This window comes from Mus musculus, chromosome 19, assembly GCF_000001635.26.
Source record: "Mus musculus strain C57BL/6J chromosome 19, GRCm38.p6 C57BL/6J".
Lineage (NCBI taxonomy): Eukaryota > Metazoa > Chordata > Mammalia > Rodentia > Muridae > Mus > Mus musculus.
The window spans coordinates 38,478,458-38,500,561 of NC_000085.6; the positions used below are offsets into that span (position 1 = coordinate 38,478,458).

At 46.3% G+C, this 22,104-nt stretch overlaps 1 protein-coding gene across 4 annotated transcripts in view; it reads left to right on the plus strand.

The window, feature by feature from the left end:
• Positions 1–2,576: 2,576 nt before the first annotated feature.
• Positions 2,577–22,104, plus strand: part of Plce1 (phospholipase C, epsilon 1) — a 304,072-nt gene continuing 284,544 nt past the window's right edge. For 2 of the 4 annotated variants that reach the window (XM_006527394.3, XM_011247380.2), the window contains exon 1: positions 2,577–2,899. The gene's annotated coding sequence lies outside the window, so the exon portion shown is untranslated. The remainder of the gene's footprint in view (positions 2,900–22,104) is intronic. The other 2 variants (XM_011247379.2, XM_011247378.2) reach the window with 2 other exon arrangements.

Genomic DNA, 22,104 nt, shown 5'->3' on the forward strand with positions numbered 1-22,104 from the left:
TCCCAGCCTCCCAGGGTCTCAGATGTCAGTAGACACATTGCCCCCAGCTGCTTAACATAAATCATTGTAGTAGTCTGTACTGACCATGCAACACTCAGCTTCAGGATTTGTTTAAGAGCAGGTTAGCCAATGGCTGGCTTGTTGAGTGTGACAAGAGGGCCCATCTTCTTCTTGAAGTATGTAGAATAAAGGGTGTAGGGCCGGCCTCCTTCTGGGAAACGATTTTTACAACTTAAATTCTTAATCTTAAGGATTCCCACTTAAGTCCATTTCCATTGAGTGCTCTTTTTGCTAACAATTAAAAAAAAAGATGGTGCGCTTTCTTCTTCAGTCTCCAACACTGATGCTCTAAATGTAGATACAATTTCAACGGTATCCTTTCTGGAAGCTGTTGTTATTTACTGAGCAGAATGGTCCTCTGTACTGAGATGCGGACTTGCTTCTCTGAACTGAATTTTCCATGGAAATTGTCCAGCGCTTCTCCAATTCTCAGGCGCTTTATCTGACAGTCTTTTTTCCTGCAGATAATGGCTGGCAGCAACCCACAGCGCAGAGGTTATACGCTGTACTTCTGAAAGAGCCCTGAATGGAGCCATTGTGCCCCTGAGATGGTCTGCATGTTTGACTGAACAGAAAGCAGGGTGTAAAAAAAGGCACCTTGTATGCAACTGTTGGCGAGGTTGCGGAGTGAATTAAAATCTCCAGAAAGTCTGGGCAGTGCTGTTCAGAGGGAGCAATGAGCTCTCTGGAAGTACTGTTAGCTCAGACATTCCAAAGCGGTGAGGCAGCCTCAGGGACTAGGCTCCCTCCAGTGGCATTTACGGAGGGAGTGAGCAGGGAACATTGATCTGGACACTCTCTTTGCAAAGATTTGGGAAAGGCACCCTATGTAGCTGTAGCCGGTGGAGCCTGCAGGTCACCATACTTGGGTGATCAGCTTGCTACTTATGGGACCTACATTTGTCTTGGGTCTCAGTAGTGCATAGGCTCAGCTGGAGGGTTTGATGTTTACTGCCTAGATAGCCACCACTTTGCAGCAATCTGATTCCCACATCAGATTTAAAAGAAAGGACAACCAGCCACAAGTTTGGGGGTACCAGGTGATGATGATATCTGGATGGCTAGATCCATTAAATGAGCTATACAAATCAGGGTGTAATACTTACGTTAAATAAAAGCCCGATCAGCTTATCTATTTTTGCTGACCTCGCCACTTACCTGCCCAAGTCTATGGTTGGAGTAAATGACCATTTATTTGTTGTTGGTCTAAAACGAAAATCTTGATACTTAACGAACAAAGAATTTCCCCCAAAGCCTTCTGCTAAACCCTTCCTGAACCAGCTTTAGTGGGAAGCAGTAACATTAGTTTTCATTAAAATCCTAGTGGTAAGAAAACAGCAAAACAGTGTAAGGATCGGGCTGGCAGATTTTTCTTATGGGTAGAATTCTTTGGCTGTCTTGTGCATTCTTGCTCCAGCCTCTCCTGTGCTCTGGAGGCTCCAAGGAGGGGAGATCTCGTTTAAGAAGGACCTAAACTGAGCAAGAACCTGTGGGAGGCAGCCATGATCCAGTTACAGGTACAGTTGGGGAAGGATGAGGGCTGGATGCATCCTTCTGTGTGGCTCATTCTGGCTAGGGCGTGGTGGCCTCCTCACAAGATGGGGAGTTAGTATGGCAATATTGAAGATCTCTGCATTAATTAAAGTTGTGCAGGAGAATGACTGGCTGTGGTGTGGAGGGTTGATTTGGTCCATAGAAAAGACAGACTTGAGATGTGGGCCCTAAAGAATCGGTCCTAGTTGAATGTGGGAGAGGATGTCAAGCCTGTGGTATCTGCAAAACAGGCAGGCAACAAAGGAGAAGGCACAGGTTTAGGCAAACGGGAGGAGGTTTGGGCTTTCTCCAGGTCTCTGGCTCTCCTAACTGCAGACAGGGCATAAAACTTTTGCCAGTAGCCAAGGACGCTCTATGCAAAGCCGGCAGTTTCTGGCAGCTGTGAAAATCTCCAGATTTGCTTCAAAAAACCAAACAGGCTCAGTTGGTTTTTTTCTTTTTAAGAGGTCACAGGCATGGGTGGTCACACACAGCAAGAGGGGTGTCTTGGGGCACAACGATAGATAGCGTTCTACAAGTACTCGCGAAATGAATGGATGAATTAGAGATGAGAGTCTCACCGCCCACACCTACTAGAGTAACTTTGCTCAAGTCACGTAGTAACCTCGGGCCTCAGTCTCCCGATCTGTCACCCAGGGATGGTCAGCAGGAGGGGACGCAGTGCGAGAGGACCTCTTGCACCCGAGGTGTGCAGAATTCCCGCCCTCCCGGGAGCAAGGTGATCCATCGCAGCTGTAGCCCGCTCCCTCCTGGATCTGAGACAAGAGAGTGGCTCTTGGACTCCTTGGCCAGGAGGGTCTGGCGGGGGTCGCCCGGATTGCTAGAGTGGGGTGGCAGGGTGGTGGGGGCGGGCCCCATCCAGCCGAGTCGGGGGCGGGCCAGGCACTAGCCGCTCCCCTGGTCGCCCGGCGGCCCGCGGTGGCGCTCGCGGCCTCTCACCCCGCGGGCGAGTTCTGGGAAAGCCCGGCCCAGGGCGGGGGCCCGCGCCGCGCCGCCCCGCTCCGCTCGGCTCCGGGCAGCGCGCACTGCTGGGGCGAGGGACGCGCGGGCTGCGCCCGGAGCGCGGGCGGGCGGCGGGGGCGGCGGGCTGGAGCGGCGGACGGCGGCTGCGCGCCCCGCTGTGCTCCCGGGCACTTGCCCGGCTCCTGCTCGCTCCTGGGAATCGGCTGTGCTGCTGACACTCGGTGGCCCGGACTCTCCACGACTCTGGGGACGCACGCGAGTGGACCAGGTCCCCAGGGGCGCGGCATTCCCGCCCCGCCGCACGACTGGCTGGAGATCTAAGGTGAGCTTGCGACTCTGTCGCTTGGTCCCCGAGGACCGCAGATCCGGAGAGCTGGGCTGGGTGCTCTCCAGGCTGTAGTCGTTCCCGGGCAGCAGCCTAACTTTGCGGCGTACCTGGTGGCCCAGCCAGCGGCTCCCGCCTCCCAGGAAGACAGCCGGGGCAGCCATCCCTTGCGGAATGCGAGGCTGGAGGTCACCGGGTTACCCTGGCCTCGGCTCACCATTTCATGCTGTGTGTGAGTAGTGTGGAAGTGGCCAGCACAAAGCAAAGTAGAAGTCCCTTTCTCAGCAACACATTTCAAGGAAAGTTCTCAGACATTGTTTCCGGAGAGATTTATCTGCGGAATCCTAGGAAATACAGTACAGGACCCGTCTCGCTCTAACTGGTGACTTTGAGAATGGCTATGCTTTTTCTTTAAAGTCCTTCTAAATAACTCAGATACTCAATTCTTTGGCCACGGCCCGTGTTACGTGCTCCCCCCCCCCCATTACATTTAAGCCTTGGCACACTTGGTTCAATTGACTAAATCAATTTGTATAGGAAATATTGGTCATTGAATGATTTCAGTGCATTAAAAATAAGCTCTTTGAATAACTAGAGTCGACTTGGCTGAAAACTTTTTTGTACATAGTTCACAATTTGATCAGCGTTAGTGGGTTTTCTCAACTTCTTTTTTGTAACAAGACGCCCCCTGTAGGGGCAGGGTGATGCCAAGGTCACAGAATAGGCACAGCTAAAGCTAGGAACATTGGAACCCAGAAAGAATAGTGGAAAGCCAGTCTTGGAACGTGTTTGCAGGTGGTTCCCTCGATGCCAGTACAGTTTCCTAGTTGTCAATGGAGGGAGAGCCCGCCATCCCTCAATTACTATACACAGTTGTGGTTTTTCTGAAACATGCTTGACAGAATGCTCTGCAACAAAGGTTCTCAACCTGTGGTTCGCGACCCAACCAATCGTTTTATAGGGATGCCGAATGCCACCAGAAAACAGAGATTTACAATTCAATTCATAACAGTAGCAAAATTACAGTCATGAATAAGCAAGAAAAATGATTTTACGGTTGGGAGTCACCCCAGCATGAGGTTAAATACCGAATAAAGGGTTGCAGCATTAGGAAGGTTGAAAACCCGCTGCTGTAGAATGTTTTCTTCTTCCTCATTGTTTTTCCCCAGCCTCCCGGGTGGCGGTTCTAGATGCTAAACAGCAGCGTTCACCCTCCAGTTCGTTGGCCCAGCCTGAAACAGCCGCATCCTCCCTCTGCTTTGATAGCTGAAGCGGCTTCCTTACCTCCACGGATCTGTGTGCTTTATGCAAATAGCACGTTTTTCTCGCCCACGGTATTTGCTGAGACTTTCCTGGCCTGATCCCTACACCTTGGAGGCTCTCTAGAAATAATTGTGGGCAGGCATTAAACGTTAAGACTCTGGTTTGTACAAAGTAAAGCTTTATTTTAGAGGAATTAATGTAACCACAAGGATTTAGAGAAGCATTTACCATCCATACATCCTTCACTTACAGCCTCCAGGGGGGAAATTTACTTTCTGCTTAGGAGCGCCTCCTGGTCCTCTTTGGCTCCAGACCAGGTAAAAGGCGAGATTAAGCTGGAGGGACATTTTTATCCAGTCCTTCTAGTAAGACAAGCTCCTGGATGGGTTCCAGTTTGACCTTTGTCATAAAAATTTTATACTTTAGCAGATGGGGCGAAGCTAGCGTCCAATGAAGGTGGCTGGTTTTCTTTTCCTTTTCTCCGTCTCAAGTTTCTTTGATCTTTCATCTTATACTGGATAGCTCTTGGATGGTGTGTGCAGTTGGTTACAAACTTTGAAATGGATAAAGGAAAACTGAAAGGGATTGGGGCACATTAAAAGGTTTTCTAAGTAGAGGGGACATTTTCGTAAAGTATGGCTGTTCTCTCTCTCTCTCTCTCTCTCTCTCTCTCTCTCTCTCTCTGTGTGTGTGTGTGTGTGTGTGTGTGTGTGTGTGTGTGTGTTGGCAGTCCCTGCCTTCCACAAGCAGCCTTCACGGGACAACTGTTTCCGTCCCAGCTCTTACACTTTCCTTGGGGGCTACCTGATAAGTGATGGAAGATACTGATGGGATGTAGAGAAGTATGTAGCTTCATGAACCTTGGGTGGAGAAGATGGGAGCTACAGATTGATGAGATGGGGAATGGAAAAAGAGGAAGGATACATCCAAGTGTACCAGCTGTGGGGCCTGGCAAGGAAGTTAAGACTCTTGCTTATCCCCTTGGCTTCCTGGATGAAGAACTCGGGCTTGTTAATTCAAAGTTAATTCGGTTGAGTTACGGCTTAAGTAGGTTTTCATGGGCCAGATCAGGAGGATAGCTCTCTGTGGCTGTATTGTCAATATGGTAGCCACTAGGCACATATGGTTAAGTTTAAATGAGTTAAAATAAATGAAATTAACCACATCTAAGTGCTTGGATGCTACATGTGGCTGGTAGACAGTGCAAACACGGGGCCCTGCTATCATCTCAGAAATGCCTGCCCTAGAGAATTGTTTCCACAGAGTTAATCTCCAAATGAAATTTAACTGTAAATTTAGAGTTTCCCATTTATAATCCCCTGTCTGTGTTGATGAAACAACACTAGACAGTGTGCCAAGCACTTCATCTGTTAGCTTCTTCCATTTGTATGACATAGGGCATAAGTGCTAGCCATCATCCCTTACCTGTATCCTTCCGTGCATTTAGGTTTGGCGACAAAACTTGGTCTGGCCTCATGTGACTTTGCAATAGTCTCTCCTTTCCTTAGCTAGTAACAACTTCATACATCTTTACTTCAGAAATAGTGAACAGTGGAGCTATGTAATACTGGATTTATGCACTCCTACGTCAGTGGGTCTCAGCCTGTAGATCACGCTCCTTTGGAAAACCCCTGTCTCCAAAAATATTTACATTACTTCTTATAACAGTAGCAGAATTATAGTTATGAAGCAACAAAAATAATTTTATGGTTGAGGGGAGTCCCCACAACCAGAGTAACTGAATGAAAGAGACGCAGCATTAGGGAGGTTGAGAACCACCACCTTATGTGGACACCATCAAAATGACTTCTACATGGTGGCTAGTTTCTCAGTTTCTACTGAGGAATATAGACTTCTATTATTAAGTCCATTTTGAAGACGAGAAAATATAGGTAACAGAAGATGAATGTGTTTTGAGTCACAGCCAGACTCAATCAAATCAGGCTGTCTCCAGAATCTATTCCCTCGACTTCTGTGCCATCCTGCACCTGACTTTGAGCTCATGATCCATACATGCAACTGGGTCAAACTTAATAGCGTTCACTCAGTTCATTGGGAAGTTTCAGATAAGGCTATATCTAACTTGTTTAGTGGTTGAGGTTTCAAAGCTTTGACTACTCAAGCCACCCCATCAGGCATGCAAAACAATTGTGTGGTTTGACCCTTCTCTCTGTTTGCCAGCCATTCTTGAATTGTAGCCATTTGGCTATATGGGAACTGAAAGAAGAGAGGTCATTCATTGTGGATACCAGAGACACCACTGGACTGTGTTGAATCCTGTGGCACATGGGGACTTGCGTATCCATAACTGTTGTGGTGCAGGGGATGGCTTAGCTTTAGTGTAAAGCAAGCTTAGTGATGACAGGACCATTTTGCTGTCCCACCAGGGTCCCCAGGCTTTTCAGACCTTTTCATAGGGTCCAGATCCACCTGACTCAATAGGAAGTCTCTCCAGGAATTCACATGAATTCGTTCTATAAGGTCAGATGGAGCTGTGGGGTTATTCTAGCTAGAGATAGGAATGGACTTCTTATACCTCCTTCCCCTCTGAAATCTCAGGTTTCGGTGGTTTCTTCTTGACTTTTGGTAAGCATATCCTCTCTTTTGCACACGAGGATATGTTCTCAGTACTCTGCTCTCTGCGTGTTTCTTTTTCCCAGGACTCTGCAGGACCCTGTCTCTAGCCAGGGAACACAAGTTCCTCTTGAAGTCTCTTAACACTCTTTGTGTTTTCTCCCAACCAGTTATCATGGCTGAAAGGATATGTTCAGACACCCCTTTGATCAAAGGCAGAGACTTCAGATGAAACTTACCTGGTTAAATCTTGCCCCCAGCCAGTTCTATAACCCTGGACAAACAATTGTTTTTGTAAGGTAATAAAAATAATTTCTCAGGGTTGCACTGAGGCGTGAGTAAGAAGATTCATCTGAAGCACTTTGCAGCTTTGCAGAGGCCCTCACATGTACTAACAAGTTCGCTCCTAACATTGTGGTTTCTTGGCTGTGAAAGTCTGTAGTTTGGGAGGTGTATGTGGGAGGTCAGGGATACTCAAGAGTGAGTCTCTGGAATCTGTGGATATACCACTTTAGATGACCAAATGGACCCTGCAGATGAGTTTAAAGTAAGACATGATTCTGGATTTCTGTGTGGGTTCAGTCTAATCACACAACCCCTATAAAAGGGAGATGGAGGGCCATTATTTGTAGAGAGAGGTGATGTAAAAAGAGGTCAAGGATGCAGGCAGAGAGCTGGTGAAATATTGTCACAGCCTGTGTGGGTGTTTGAGTTTGGTTCCAGTCTGAAGGGTAGAGAAAAGGCAAGAAAATGAATTCTTCCCTAGAACCAGCCTGGAAGCCCATCAGAGACGCTAATTGGTTAGGTATCTTGCCCAGGGTCCCACGGCTATCGCAGGCACAGCTGTGTGGTGGGTCCAAGTCTCCTTGCGCTCTTCACTGGGAGCCTCAGGGTTCCCAAAGCAGGCACTTCTGCAGAGTCCTGCCTCTGTGTGTAAGGGAGAGGCAGTGTTTGATTTGGTGAGAAGGGCATGTATCTGCTTTGTTTTCCCTTCAGACACTGATTTTTGAAGTCCTGTTAAGTTCTTGTTATTCTTCTGTCACTGTGCTTGACAGCTGCAGCCTGAGGGACAGGCTGGGTGACTAGAGGCACGCACCCCTTCCCCAACCTCTGCTCCTGCTGAACCTCTCTCCTCACCACAGGCTGCTGGCCCGGGTGCCCCTCCCCGCCCAGGCTCTGCTGGCCCACCCCTGCCTGTTTATTGGATTTGCCTATTCTGAAGGAGACTTCCAGCCCGGAATTCCACCTCCCTCGGCCCCTTTGCTCCTCAGACTGGAGATGTTTAGTGTCCGGGTGGGGATCAGGGTCTCTTAGGTCTTTCAATGACCGGCAGTCTTTTCTTTTGATTTTGTTGGTGATGGTGTGCTGCCAGGCTTCTGGGAGATAATTATTCAGACCAGGGTTTTTGTTGTTGTTGTTGTTGTTGTTTGTCGTCTGTTTTTAACAGTTTTCTAGGAGAGTTTGGCACCTTAGTCTGATGAGTGAGGCACCAGCAGTGGAGACCTCAGCCTTTCATTCTGTGTCTCTTGCGTGGTCCTGTGATTACTTGCTTTCTATATGGGACTCTGCCTTATATTTTATATGAAGGGAGGAATTTGTGTGTGTGTGTGTGTGTGTGTGTGTGTGTGTGTGTGAGAGAGAGAGAGAGAGAGAGAGAGAGAGAGAGAGAGAGAGAGAGAGAGAGATTTCATCCTAAGATACGCTATGTTTGATCTTTGATCCTCAGATTTAGATGTGAAAAAAATATATAATTCTTGATTTTTCCTCATCCCCATTTTATACGTTTGGGTTCTAGAGGCAAGTTGCTTAGACTGTTTATATCCTGGCTCCACTGCTAATAACTGGTGTGGCCTCCTTCAAAATATGTGGCTGAAACTCCCCAGTGTACACAGTGGAGGGTAGTAGTGTTACTTATGTAACAGGTTGTGAAATCGAATGGGATAATTCACACAAAGTATTGAGAACACCACCTACTATAAAGTAAGAATTCAACACATATTAGCTAGCATTGGGCTTTTGTAGACCCAGCAGTATAGCAGGAAAAGAATGTAACTTCTCTTCATTGCAGTGAAGGTAGCTGAGGTCTCTGAGGTCTCAAGGTCTTCTGCCCAGAAGTACAGTGGCTGCCCCTTGCAGAGGTTACAGACCTTTCTTAGAACCCCACCAGCCAGCCAGTTGGCGGGCCTGGGGTATGTAGTATACAACGATGATTTCAGCTCCCCCCTCCCCCAGCTTCTGCTCCAAATTTGGAATATAATATAAACTCTGCCCTCTAGCTTTAAGGTGCAAAGGTTTACAAATGTCCTCCCCACCCCCCAACCCAGATGGTGGTATCCCTTCAGTGAGGTCGGGAGCACAAGGGTGAGAGCCAAGCACCTGGGGAAAAAAAGCAGTGTCGCCAATCTTCATAGGGCTAATAGATAGGACTGGCCAGTTCATGTCAGCCAGGTTCATTATCAGTGTGCCTGAGACCTGTTGTATCTCTCTGCTTGGTGGCGAGAGTGCTCTGGCCACAGCCTCCACCACCCACCGCTCACAGTAACTGTGAAAGGTCTCTTTTAAAGGGGGTCTGTGGGTACACCCTCACCCAGAAGTCAGCTGGCAATTGTGTATTTGTATTTCTTGGTAGGAGCAACTAGCTACATTGTAGTATTTAAACAGTGTGGGTTCTTTATTCAGAATCAAAAGAGGCAGAAGCAAGGAGAGACTCTGTTTTGATGACTTCATTGTAAGTTTAAACTATATAATATTACTGAGTATGGAAAATCCAGGGAGTGGAAAGAAAATCATCTGGGGAAAACACATGTGACCCAGAGCATGCTATACACGTCTGGGATTAAAATATCATGTAACGAGCTTTAATTTGAATAACACCGGAGTTGCTTCAAAAGCTATCTTTCTAAAGAAAGTGCCCATTCATTAGCTATTCTGCAAAACAAGATCAGACTTCGTTGTTGATCATCTTTTCACCAGGGAAACCCTTGCTGGGAAGAACTGCAGGGTTCCCGCCAGCCTCTTTTGTCAATCTCTGGGAGGTGGATAATATTCACGGAAGTTAAAGACTCTTGGCATGAGATTTTTGTCTCCACTTTTTCACCCACAAAGGCAGAATGAATTCAGAGGTCAGGGCAGAGCCTGAGTTCTTTGTTCGCTGCTCAGCAAGCTGGTTGGTTCTGGACTCTGCCTGGCTTACAGGGTTTGAGGTTTTTCTTTCAGTTGTGGCTTGGGCATGATTTTAAAATTCATAGCGGTAGAGATTAGTAAAACTAGAAGTGCTTGGGACAGAAGTATGCTCCATTATGTTTTGAATCTCAGGGCTGAGGAGACAGCTTAGGGACAGGGTGTTTTGCCTAGCATGCATGAGGCCCTGGGTTAGATTCCTAGTACCATGATAGACAGGGGCTGGTGTTTGAGTCAGTGCAAAGAAGACAAGAACTTCTAGAATCTGCATGGAATGCTGCATCTGTGCCAGGAGCTTTCCAGTGATGCATTTCTGGAGGATCACGCAGCAGCAGCAGTGTGGCACCCTTGTGTGTTGGCCAGTGACGTCTCTTGGATCTATGTTTTCTGACTGCCCAGAGCTAACTGAGAATGGCTGGGAATTCTCCAGTGTCGAGTCCATAGGATGGCTAGCGACAGGTGAAGCCTGTTCATATCCCAGACAGGCAAACCCAGATCAAGTTAGTTACAGGGGATGAGGGAGTGTGCTTATTTCCAGCCGTGCTGCGTGTTTCTAAAGGACGGTCACCATCTCAGCAATCATGCCTTAAAGTATCTCATCTCACCTGTTTAAGAGGAAAAACAATCTTTAATACAAATACAATTTGATGTATTGTCTTTGTGCGTCTCTGGAGCATGGGGGCATGCCATGTACGCACATGCACGCCTGTGAGTTTGAGGCTACAGGTCGATGCCAGGTGCCCTCTTCAGTCTCTAGCTTCCTTCCTTCCTTCCTTCCTTCCTTCCTTCCTTCCTTCCTTCCTTCCTTCCTTCCTTCCTTCCTTCCTTCCTTCCCTCCCTCCCTCCCTCCCTCCCTCCCTCTCTCCCTCTCTCTCTCTCTCTCTCTCTCTCTCTCTCTCTCTTTCTTTCTTTCTTTTTGTGTTTTTCCGAGACAGGGTTTCTCTGTGTAGCCCTGGCTGTCCTGGAATCCACTCTGTAGACCAGGCTGGCCGCCAACTCAGAAATCCACCTGCCTCTGCCTAAGTGTGGGGATTAAAGGTGTGCGCCACAGTTGCCAGGCTATCTTCCTTATTTTTGAGATGGGATCTTCTCCTAAACCTGGAGTTCACTGAAGCTGACCAGCCAGCTCCAGGGATCTGCTCATCTCTATCTCCCCAGATCTGGGATTATATGCACATGCCACATTTCTGGTTTTGTTCTCCTCTTCTATCTTTTTCTTCCTCTCTCCTTCCTTCCTTCCCTCCCTCCCTCCCTCCCTCCCTCCCTCCCTCCCTCCCTCCCTTCCTTCCTTCCTTCCTTCCTTCCTTCCTTCCTTCTTTCCTTCTTCCCTTTTTTCCTGGGGATTAAGCCAGGGCCTTGCATATGCTCTGCCATAGATCACAAAAATTCTCCCACAATTTTATTATTATTATTTTTTTCATTTTAGTACTTATCTTTCCAAGAAGCCCAGGTTGCCCCATACCCTTGGGCTTAAACAATCCTCCTGCCTCAGCCTCGAAGACTATAAGGTGCGCACCACCGTGCTTAGCTTCTCTCTCTTTAGTGGACAAAGTCCTAGAGGGGAAGTTAATAGTTCAAAAGGCACTTTAAAAAGTGACTCTCCACCTGGGCCTAGCAAACATAGAAGTGGATGCTCACAGTCGGCTATTGGATGGATCACATGGCCCCCAATGAAGGAGCTAGAGAAAGTACCCAAGAAGCTAAAGGGATCTGCAACCCTATAGGTGGAACAACATTATGAACTAACCAGTACCCCGGAACTCTTGACTCTAGCTGCATATGTATCAAAAGATGGCCTAGGCGGCCATCACTGGAAAGAGAGGCCCATTGGACACGCAAACTTTATATGCCCCAGTACAGGGGAACGCCAGGGCCAAAAAAGGGGAGTGGGTGGGTAGGGGAGTGGGGAGTGGGGGTGGGTGGCTATGGGGTGTTATTAGACGCGTTCTCACGACCGGCCAGGAAGAACACCACAGACCAGAATCTTCTGCGGCAAAACTTTATTGCTTACATCTTCAGGAGCCAGAGTGCAAGAAGCAAGAGAGCGAGAAAACGAAACCCCGTCCCTATTAAGAAGAATTCTCCTTCGCCTAGGACGTGTCACTCCCTGATTGGCTGCAGCCCATCGGCCGAGTTGACGTCACGGGGAAGGCAGAGCACATGGAGTGAAGAACCACCCTCGGCACATGCGCAGATTATTTGTTTACCACTTAGAACACAGCTGTCAGCGCCATCTTGTAACGGCGAATGTGGGCGCGGCTCCCAACATCTCCCCCTTTCCTTTTAATAAGAGCAAATAGGCCACCCATATTAATGAGAGTGGAGATAGAGGTCAAATCCCCAGTGTGTAGGTAAAGGAGCCATGTACAGGATTAGCTCTTAGGCTCACAGGCTTTTACCCAGAGCAACCCTGACCTGCTCCCGTGTCGTTTTGCCTGGGGGAAGGGAACTAGGACACTGAACCTTCATGAAAGATGACATGTCTCCCTAGAATAGGCTCATATATGCCGCAGAGCCTTTCCATTGCAGTGCTTAGCCGTGCAACTCTCTCGGGCTGCTGAAGCACACTCACTCTATCCCGTGCAATGAGACTAGCCTCATGAGATGTAAGAGCTGAGTGGCCAGCGACCTATTGCCTAAGCATAGATAACCATATATCAGGGGGAGCTCCATGTTCTAGTCCTGCAAGCGCCTGGGCAATAACCACCTTGTCTCTCCTAGTTTGGGCCTTAAGCTTACAGACCAATCAAAGAAGCAACACTAATCCACAGCAAAGTGTATCTCCAAATAATATTAATCCCACCCATTTTTTAAAGAAAGAAAATGCTGAGGAGATCCAATTGGGTAATCCTTTGGTCAGCGACAGGTCCAAGCGCGTGGAGTTGACCTGAAGTCTCAATTCCCGAAGGATCTGTTCAAATTCAGCCATCCAATTCTGTAACATATACTGAGAAAGACTTTTTGACAAATTAGCTGCCCTAGTAAATTTAACATACTGAATGGAAGTAACACACAATCCCGGAAACTTTTGTTCACATCCCTGCTGAGTTATTTGTCATAATACATCTAGTTGTTTCTGGACAAGATCTATGCGTTGATTAACCAGCATGAGACCTCTCTGTATCTTGACATTAGCTGAGGCCTGTTTATCTATGACTGTAGTCACTGAGGCTGACAAAGTGTTAATGGTGTCAGTCGTCTGGACCTGTCCAGACAGAGCCAAGGCTGTCTGAATTAAGGCTAAACCCAGTTCCTAGTTAGTGGTAAAAAAGCAAGAGAATACTTGAGCATTATACATCACCGTCATTGGGAGTGGAAATATCGACATTATCCCCCAACGCTGCTCTCTCTTTATTATTGACGCCCTGGACATCACCAAGACGAGGGACATCAGTATTCCCTTGGACACAAAGGTATAGAAAAGAAACAATCTTTAATATCTATAATAATTAAATTCCAGCCACGTGGTAAGGCGGAAAGTACAGGGAGACCCCTCTGTACTGGGCCAAATAAGTTCATTTGCTCATTAATGGCTCTGAGGTCATGGAGCAGTCTCCACTTTCCTGACTTTTTCTTAATTACAAAAATTGGAGTATTCCAAGGTGAGGTAGAGGGTTCAATATGGCCTAGTTTTAATTGTTCCTCTATCAGTTGAATCACAGCTTCCAGTTTTTCAGAGGATAGGTGCCATTGAGGAACCCACACTGGGTCCCCTGTTTTCCATGGTATGGGTCGTGCTGCCCCAATGGCCGCTAAGGAAAACCCAGACCCTGTCTGTCTTGGTTTCCATTAGGTGAGATGGGCTCTATCCTTCCCTGTTCTTGATGTCCTAACCCTTTTCCTTCTTTATAACCCATCTTTGCCATGATATTTTTTGCTTTAGCTGAATACCCTCCTGATGGGGTGTTTTCATTGGACAAAATAAGGCCCAAATGCTGCATAATATCCCTTCCCCAGAGGTTAACCGGGAGTGGGAGCACATAAGGTATGAATTTCCCTTGCTGCCCTTCAGAGGATTCCCACGTCAAGGCAATGGAGCTTATAGTGGGACATGATTGATATCCTAGGCCCTGTAATGAATGAGATGACTCTGTGGTGGGCCATGCTTTGGGCCACCAATGTGTAGAGATTATACTTTTATCTGCTCCGGTATCAAGGATGCCTTCAAACTCTTTTCCATTAATCTTAAGGCGGAGCTTAGGTCTATCATTTAAAGATACAACCAAATAGGCAGAATCATTTCCTGAGGAGCCCATTTTCTTTATCTCAGGTCCTGCAAATTTCTCCCTGGTATTATCAGGGAGGAGCAGCAGCTGAGCTATCCTATCTCCTTTACTAATAGAAAAAACGCCCTTAGGGCTTGAGCACAGGACCTGTATTTCAGGGGAATGTTGACAATCCATAACTCCAGGGTGGACTACTAAGCCCTGCAAGGTGAGTGAACCCCGGCCGAGAATAAGGCCCATGGTTCCCGGGGGCAAGGATGGTATAGGCTCCACTGGCACCGGCTGAATACTCATTTGAGGCATTAATAGGAAGTCGGAGGCGGCACGCAGGTCCACCCTTGTGGGTCTTCCTGGGTCGCCTCTCTGACTGCTTCCTGGGTCCTGACAAACCGGTTCCCATATCTTTGAGGGCCCTGGGACCGAGGGCCCGATGACCCGTTTTTTGGCACATAAGCTGATTGACTATCAGGTGGGGGAAGGACTCTGCCCTTTATATCCCTCACAGAGCGACACTGGTCAGCTCTATGATAACCCTTGCCACACTTAGAGCAAAGAGTGAGAGTCCCTCCCTGTTTATCTGGAGCTCTGCAATCTTTCTTAAAATGCCCAGGCTTTCCGCAGTTAAAACATGTCCTCTGATTATTTCTGCCCATGGAGCGGTTCTGAGATTGGAGGATGGCGGCCGCTAAGCCTGCATTGGTGAGAGGTCCCCCAAGCTCTCGACAGACCCTGAGCCAGTCTTGTAAGCCTTTGTTCTTTCTTGGGGCTATGGCCGCTCGGCACTCCTTTGTGGCTTGCTCATAGATTAGCTGTTCTATCAGAGGCGCAGCTTGCTCTGACTCTCCAAAAATACGCTCTGCTGCCTCTGTCATTCTGGCCACAAAATCTGAGAAGGATTCCTGAGGTCCCTGGATTATCTTTGTTAACTGCCCAGTGGTTTCACCTGCTCGAGAGAGCGCCTTCCAGGCCCTAATAGCCGTGGAAGAAATCTGGGCATAAGCTCCCCAATGGTAGTTTGTCTGATCAGCAGAATAAGCTCCCTGACCCGTTAACAAGTCAAAAGTCCAATCTCTCTGCTCTGGAGTCAAAGCAGCTGCGTTTGCTCGGGCCTGCGCTTGTGCAGTTTCATGCCAAAGAGCTCTCCATTCCATATATTTGCCCATACTAGGGAGAGCGGCTTTTACAACCGTTTGCCAGTCAGCAGGAGTTAGTGCCATGCCGGCGAGCCTGTCTAACTGCACCAAGGTAAAATTAGCATTGGTTCCGTATTTACGGACCGACTCGGCAAGCTCTTTAATTTGTAAGTATTCTACCGGAGCGTGGACACGCCCACCCTCGGCTCCTTCAAAGACCGGAAATGCCTGTTGTATTTTCCTTTGTTCCTCTCTGGGAATGAATGAGTCTGCGCACTGCCTCTCTGCGCACTGCTGACGCACTACGCAGGGCGGGGACTCCGCATAGGGCGGACCTTGAAGCCGACTGCCCTGAGGCCAATCAGCAAACTGGCCTTCGCCAGCCGCTTTTGGCTTCCTTAACTGATTAGCTAGCACTTTACCTGGCTGGTACCCTTTTTTCTCATAATGAGCTGCTTCTTCCTCCCAGTCTGTTTCTTCAGAGGAGAATTCTTCATCTGCTTCAGAGCTACTAAGAGCTGGCTCCCCGAGCCCATCCAGCGATGAGCACAGGCTCCTTTTCCTAGAGACCTCCGCTAATTGATCTTTCTTCTTTTCCCTTTTTCCTCTTTTTCTTCTAATCTCTCTCCAGGTATTCCTACCTAACCTTAACTTTTCCTCGGGTTCAAGACCCTTGGAAAGGCCTGTATACTTATTTTGTGTACCATATTTCCTCTTTGTTCCTACTCTCTCTCCCCGCTTTACTTCTGATAGCTTGTCCTGAATTTCATCTAGAATCCGCCCTGCCTTAACCACTTGATAACATGTGAAAAGGAACAAAAGGGCTTCTAACACTAGAAAAAATTCAAGGCCAAACATATTCCACTTTACTTCTGATAGACTGTCTTGAATTTCCTTAGAAAGTTCAAGACCAGGCTTACCTCGTAAAGCTGTACTCACTGGTACTCTCGTTCCCCAGCTGAAAAGTTCTGAATTCATACAGTTGAATCCTTCTTAACAGTCTGCTTTACGGGAACCTTTATTACCGCGACCCGCAGTTCTGGTTCTGGAATGAGGGATCTTCCTTGCGCCAGTCCCGAGTTTTTTCTCGTCCCGGAATTCGGCACCAATTGTTATTAGACGCGTTCTCACGACCGGCCAGGAAGAACACCACAGACCAGAATCTTCTGCGGCAAAACTTTATTGCTTACATCTTCAGGAGCCAGAGTGCAAGAAGCAAGAGAGCGAGAAAACGAAACCCCGTCCCTATTAAGGAGAATTCTCCTTCGCCTAGGACGTGTCACTCCCTGATTGGCTGCAGCCCATCGGCCGAGTTGACGTCACGGGGAAGGCAGAGCACATGGAGTGAAGAACCACCCTCGGCACATGCGCAGATTATTTGTTTACCACTTAGAACACAGCTGTCAGCGCCATCTTGTAACGGCGAATGTGGGCGCGGCTCCCAACAATGGGGGACTTTTGGTATAGCATTGGAAATGTAAATGAGCTAAATACCTAATAAAAATGGAAAAAAAAAGTGACTCTCCATGGGTGTTGTAAAAAATGCTTCCCCCCACTCCTCCACCCCTGAACCGTCAAAACCAAGCCTATGATTCAGCTCTGTTGCTGGGGGTGCTTCAGAGCTCATGGCAGGAAGGTTGTTTAAACCAGGAGTTTGCAGCCAATCTGGACAACATGCTGAGACCCCCATGTCAAAAGGAAAAAAAAAACGGTATTGATTTATCGATTTGCATCTCTATTCCTAATGTATAACTGTGGCTTTCCCAAGGGATGCTTCAGCAAAGGATTCCAGTGTTGTGGGATCTCTCTTATTTTCAACCTTTGTCAAAACTTGGTATTTTATAATTTTGAAAGTGCATTTCTGTAGTAGCAATGAAAGACGTTTTATCTATCCTACCATCAGTTTGTTTTTCTTAATTACTTAATTAATTCACTTCATTACTAATTGATGCTTTCTGCTCTGTGTCTTTGGTCTTCTTTTTCTTTCCCTCCCACAGTATCTCCCCATGTTTTTAGTGGATATTTGCCTGTGTTTCTCATTTCCAACAAACATTTTCCTTGAGCTTAGAAGCTGGCCAGCTTGGGAAATAGAAGTACAATAAGGAAAGGAGTGAAAAGACACCTATAATTCTACACTAACCTTATGGACATTCGGCGCATGCTTTCTTTAGTGTTTTTTTCTAGTTGGGGTGATGCTGCCTCATGCCCTTGTGTCCATCTTTACTGAACATCACCCATCAGTATGGCCCTATGGGTAAACATTAATGTAAGGATACATATTTCGGGGCTGGAGAGATGACTCAGGGGTTAAGAGCACTGGCTGCTCTTTTAGAGGACCTAGGTTCAATTCCCTGTACTCACTTGGTAGCTCACAATGGTAGTATGTAACTCCCGTTCTGGCAGATCTGATGTGCTCTTCTGACTTCATGGGCAGCAGGCATGCATGTGGTGCACAGACATACATGCAGGCAAAATGTCCATACACATAAAAATAAATATATATTAACCAATCAGGTTTGCAGGAGCTATTTTCAAAGCTTATAACCAGTAAAGATCTTGTATTTAAAAACAGAATACTGTTTCAAATACTTATGGTGCTTTGTTTTGTTTTTATGGTGATTTAAAATACTTATTATTATAATTTATGCGTGCATGCGTGCGTGTGTGCGTGCGTGTGCATATGTAGGTCAGAGTACAACTTTGTAGAGTCTGGTCTCTCCTTCCGACTTTACAGGTTTTGGGGACTGAACTCAGGTCACCAGACTTCTTCAGCAAGGTCTTCTCCTGATGAGCCATTTTGGCAGCCAATGGTATTTTTTAATTTATAGCAAAGTTTACCTTTGTATCGCCCGATAGCTGTTCCTTGGTGATTATTTTTTCATACTCAACTCTCAGCTCTTAATTAAACTAAAATTGCATTTTCTCCTCCTCTTCCTCCCTCTTGTCCCTCCCATGCACCCCACTCCAGCTCCCTCGCTCCCTCTCAAGATAGTGGCTTCCTTTCATTTGTTATTGTTATATGTGCGTGTACACACACACACACACACACACACACACACACACACACACACACACAGAAAAGCTGGGATCTAGTGGGTTGTGCAGTCTCTGATGGCCTCACCAACTAAACAACAACCAGGCACCTCAGCTGTGTGTTCTGTTCAGCACAGGGGAGGAGGCAGTCTCTGAAGGAGAAAGGAGGTCTCTGTAAGGGAGCGGTAAATACCAGCAAACATGTACACACACACAAACACACACACGCACATTAAAATAAATACTTAGTTAATAATTTTGCATTATTGCGACGTAACCCTGTGCGATTCCTAATCACACACTGTATATTTTAAAAGTCAGCTCAGGTCTGAGGTATCTGTCCTTTGATTTTTGAACATATTTTCACTTGGCCTTGTAATATCTCTTTAATATCTCACAGGGAAATTTCTTTTTGCTTGTGCTTAGTCTAACACTCCACATCCCTTCTTGTTTAGTATTACAATGAACTTAGATTAACTTTGAGACAGTTGCCAAAAATCTTTGAAATTTGTTGAAATTCTTGTTGGGATAATAATAAACATATATTAGTTCAGAATCTCCCATAGTTGGTTCTTCTGTCCTGGTGTGTTTCACTTCCTCAAATGTTATGTCTGTCTATCTATCTATCTATCTATCTATCTATCTATCTATCTATCTATCTATCTATCTATCTATCTATTTATCTATCTATCTATCTACCTATCTATCTATACCACTTAAAGTTTATAGAATTCTTCATGCAAGTTCCATCTTTCTTACTTATACTTTTGAAATGTGTTAGAATTTTTTAACTCTAATTTTTATTTTTCTTTAGTCTTAAGATTTTCATGAAGGGGATCAATGGAATTTGTATTCTTCTTCATTTTTCCTTTTCTAAGTCCTTCTATATCCCCCAACATGTTCCTCCACACCCCAACATGTCCCTCCATACCCCAACATTCCTCTCCACACCCTAACATGTCCCTTCATACCCCATGTCCCTTCATATCCCAACATGTTCCCCCATACCCCAACATGTCCCTCCATACCCCAACATGTCCCTCCATACCCACAACATGTCTCTCTCCAAACTTTATGTCTTCTTGAAATATGTTAGTATCCTTTACCTAATCAACTTAATTTTCTAGTGACTGTCTTCAGTCTTGTAGGTAAAGAATTGTTATTCCCAAGTTGTTACTTCTTTTTTTAATAAAGATTTCATTATATTAGAATCTGAGGGTGAAAACAGTGGGTCTCTTTGTGTTAGTACTGAGCTAAGGAAAATGTCTTTTGTATTTATTAATCAAAATGACATTGGCTTAAAATAGTTTAAAGCTCTTTGAAAAAGTAGTGTCATATTCCAGATTTTTAAATGAAAGATTATTGACTTTAATCAAATGCCTCAGATGATTTATGCATTTTCACATTTGACCTACTTCTGTGTTATGTCTTGTTAACAAATGCCCTGCTGGTCAACTATGTGGTTAAGGCTGTTTATTATCATTTTGTTGATGCATTATGTCTCTAATGCAGAGATATTAACCTGGAACCCGTTTAGATTTTCCTTTGGAGTTCAACAAAAATAGCTCTAATAGAGCCATGCGCACTATGGGTCAGAATTAAAATTAGCACAGGGCTCCTGAGTGTGCATAGATTGAATTCCAGGAGATCCCTGGTGCTTTTTTCAAAGTGTGGGCAGCTTCAGATGTAGTAGTGAGCTGGGGCCTCTGCCGAGGGAGGCAGGTGGAGCATGAGGCTCAGGCTGAGGCTTGGTTCACCCGGCTTGTGCTCTCCTGTAGAAGTTTTGGCTAATCAAGGGTAATCTCTAAAGTTGCCTTCCTGTCAGATGAAAATGGAATTGTTCTCCCCCCGCCCCTTTCTTCTGTTCCTCACAAGACAAGCAGCATCAGAACATTCCTGTTAGCTGGTTAGACACCATCCTTGCTTCATGGAGAGCTGCTTGAATGTAATATTTGAGAAATGGAGTGTTTGCCTTCTTCTCTGGAGTAAAGGGGCATTAAGAACAGAGCAGCAGGGGTCTGGAGAGAGCAGCAGGGGTCTGGAGAGATGGCTCAGTGGTTAAGAGCACTGGCTGCTCTACCAGAGGTTCTGAGTTCAATTCCCAGCAACCACATGGTGACTCACAACCATCTGTAATGGGATCTGATGCCCTCTTCTGGTGTGTCTGAAGACACTGAACCATAATCAATCAATCAATCAAGCAAGCAAGCAAGCAAGCAAGCAAGCAAGCAAGCAAGCAAGCAAGCAGAGCAGCAAACCCGAGCAACACAATTAGAATCTACTACCAGCCAAATTCAGTATAATTCTAGTTTGGATGAAAGGTCTGGGTCTGTAAAAGTGCGTTACTAAGGCATATAGAGAGGAGAAAGCTATGAAATTAAAAACCTGAATGTCAGCATCTGTAGACCTGAGAAAAGACCCTAGCACTTGGCTGCTCCCTGGGGTCCTTCTAATGAGCTGAGGAGAGTGAGCATGACCTGAAGGAGTGGGCTGGTCCTCTCGTTGTCCTGCTTGCTACCTTCATTCACAGCTTCACACGCTTCTTGGCACTTTTTAAAAATAATGATACCAACCGAGTTCTTCCTCCCCCGCTTCTCCCTTTTCCTCCTCCTCCTCCTCCTCCTCCTCCTCCTCCTCCTCCTCCTCCTCCTCCTCCTCCTCCCCTCTTTTTTGAGACAGAGTTTCTCAAATGTTCTGAAACTCACTTTGTTGACCAGGCTGGCCTTGATCTCAGAGATCCACTTACCTCTGTCTCCTGAGTGCTGGGATTAAAGGCATGAGCCATCCCTGCCTGGCTTCAACTTCTTATTTTTAAAAACTATGAGAAAGTATTCTTATCCATATCATACCTGTATATTGAGTGGTTATTTTGAGTCCCTACTATGTGTCAAGTACTGGATGGGCTACAGGTGAGCAAGACCCTCACCTCTGTTGCTCCCCCAAGCTGACCTGAGCGGGTCGAGAATGCCAGAGAGGACATGGTAATTTATTATGAACTAAGATATGAGAGTATCTTTCCCTTTCTCAGTATTTAAGATTTTTTTTTTTTTTTGCTTATGGAAGGGTAGCATATACAGAGAGCATAATAAGAGAGGAGTCATTTAAACATAATTTCTTTTTAGAGCTTTATTTTATGTATGTGAGTAAACTATAGCTGTCTTCAGACACACCAGAGGTGGTCATCAGATCTCATTACAGATGGTTGTGAGCCACCATGTGGTTGCTGGGAATTGATGGACTCAGGTCCTCTGGAAGAGCAGTCAGTGCTCTTAACTGCTGAGCCATCTCTCCAGCCCAAGTTGTAAATTTTTGAAAATGTTTTGCCAAGGGGGCTTGACTACATCTCTGTGACTGGACTCATGGGAAAGACCTTTCTGTTAGCACTATTTCCTTCTGTAAAGCATTTACAAGTCTTCCCTTCTGCAGACATTTCTTTTCAGTCTGAAGGATTATGAAAGTAATGGCGGCTGGAACTGAACAGCGTCTTCCAATGCATAAAAGTAGACTGTGCTAGGAGAGGGGACTGCTCACCTTGTGACCACAGAGGCTCGAGAGAAAGCTTGGGCGAATGCCCAGGTTTTCAGATGCTATGGTATAAGGAGTAACTAGTCTCATAAATACTTAATTATTGATCTATTGCTTTCTGACTCTTTGCAGTAGAGTACTGTGATGGTTCGAATGGCCCCCGTGGGTTCATATATTTGAATGTTTATTCACCAGGGAGTGGAACTATTTGAAAAGATTAGAAGGATTGGGAGGTGTAGCCTTGTTGGTGGGAATATGTCACTGGGAG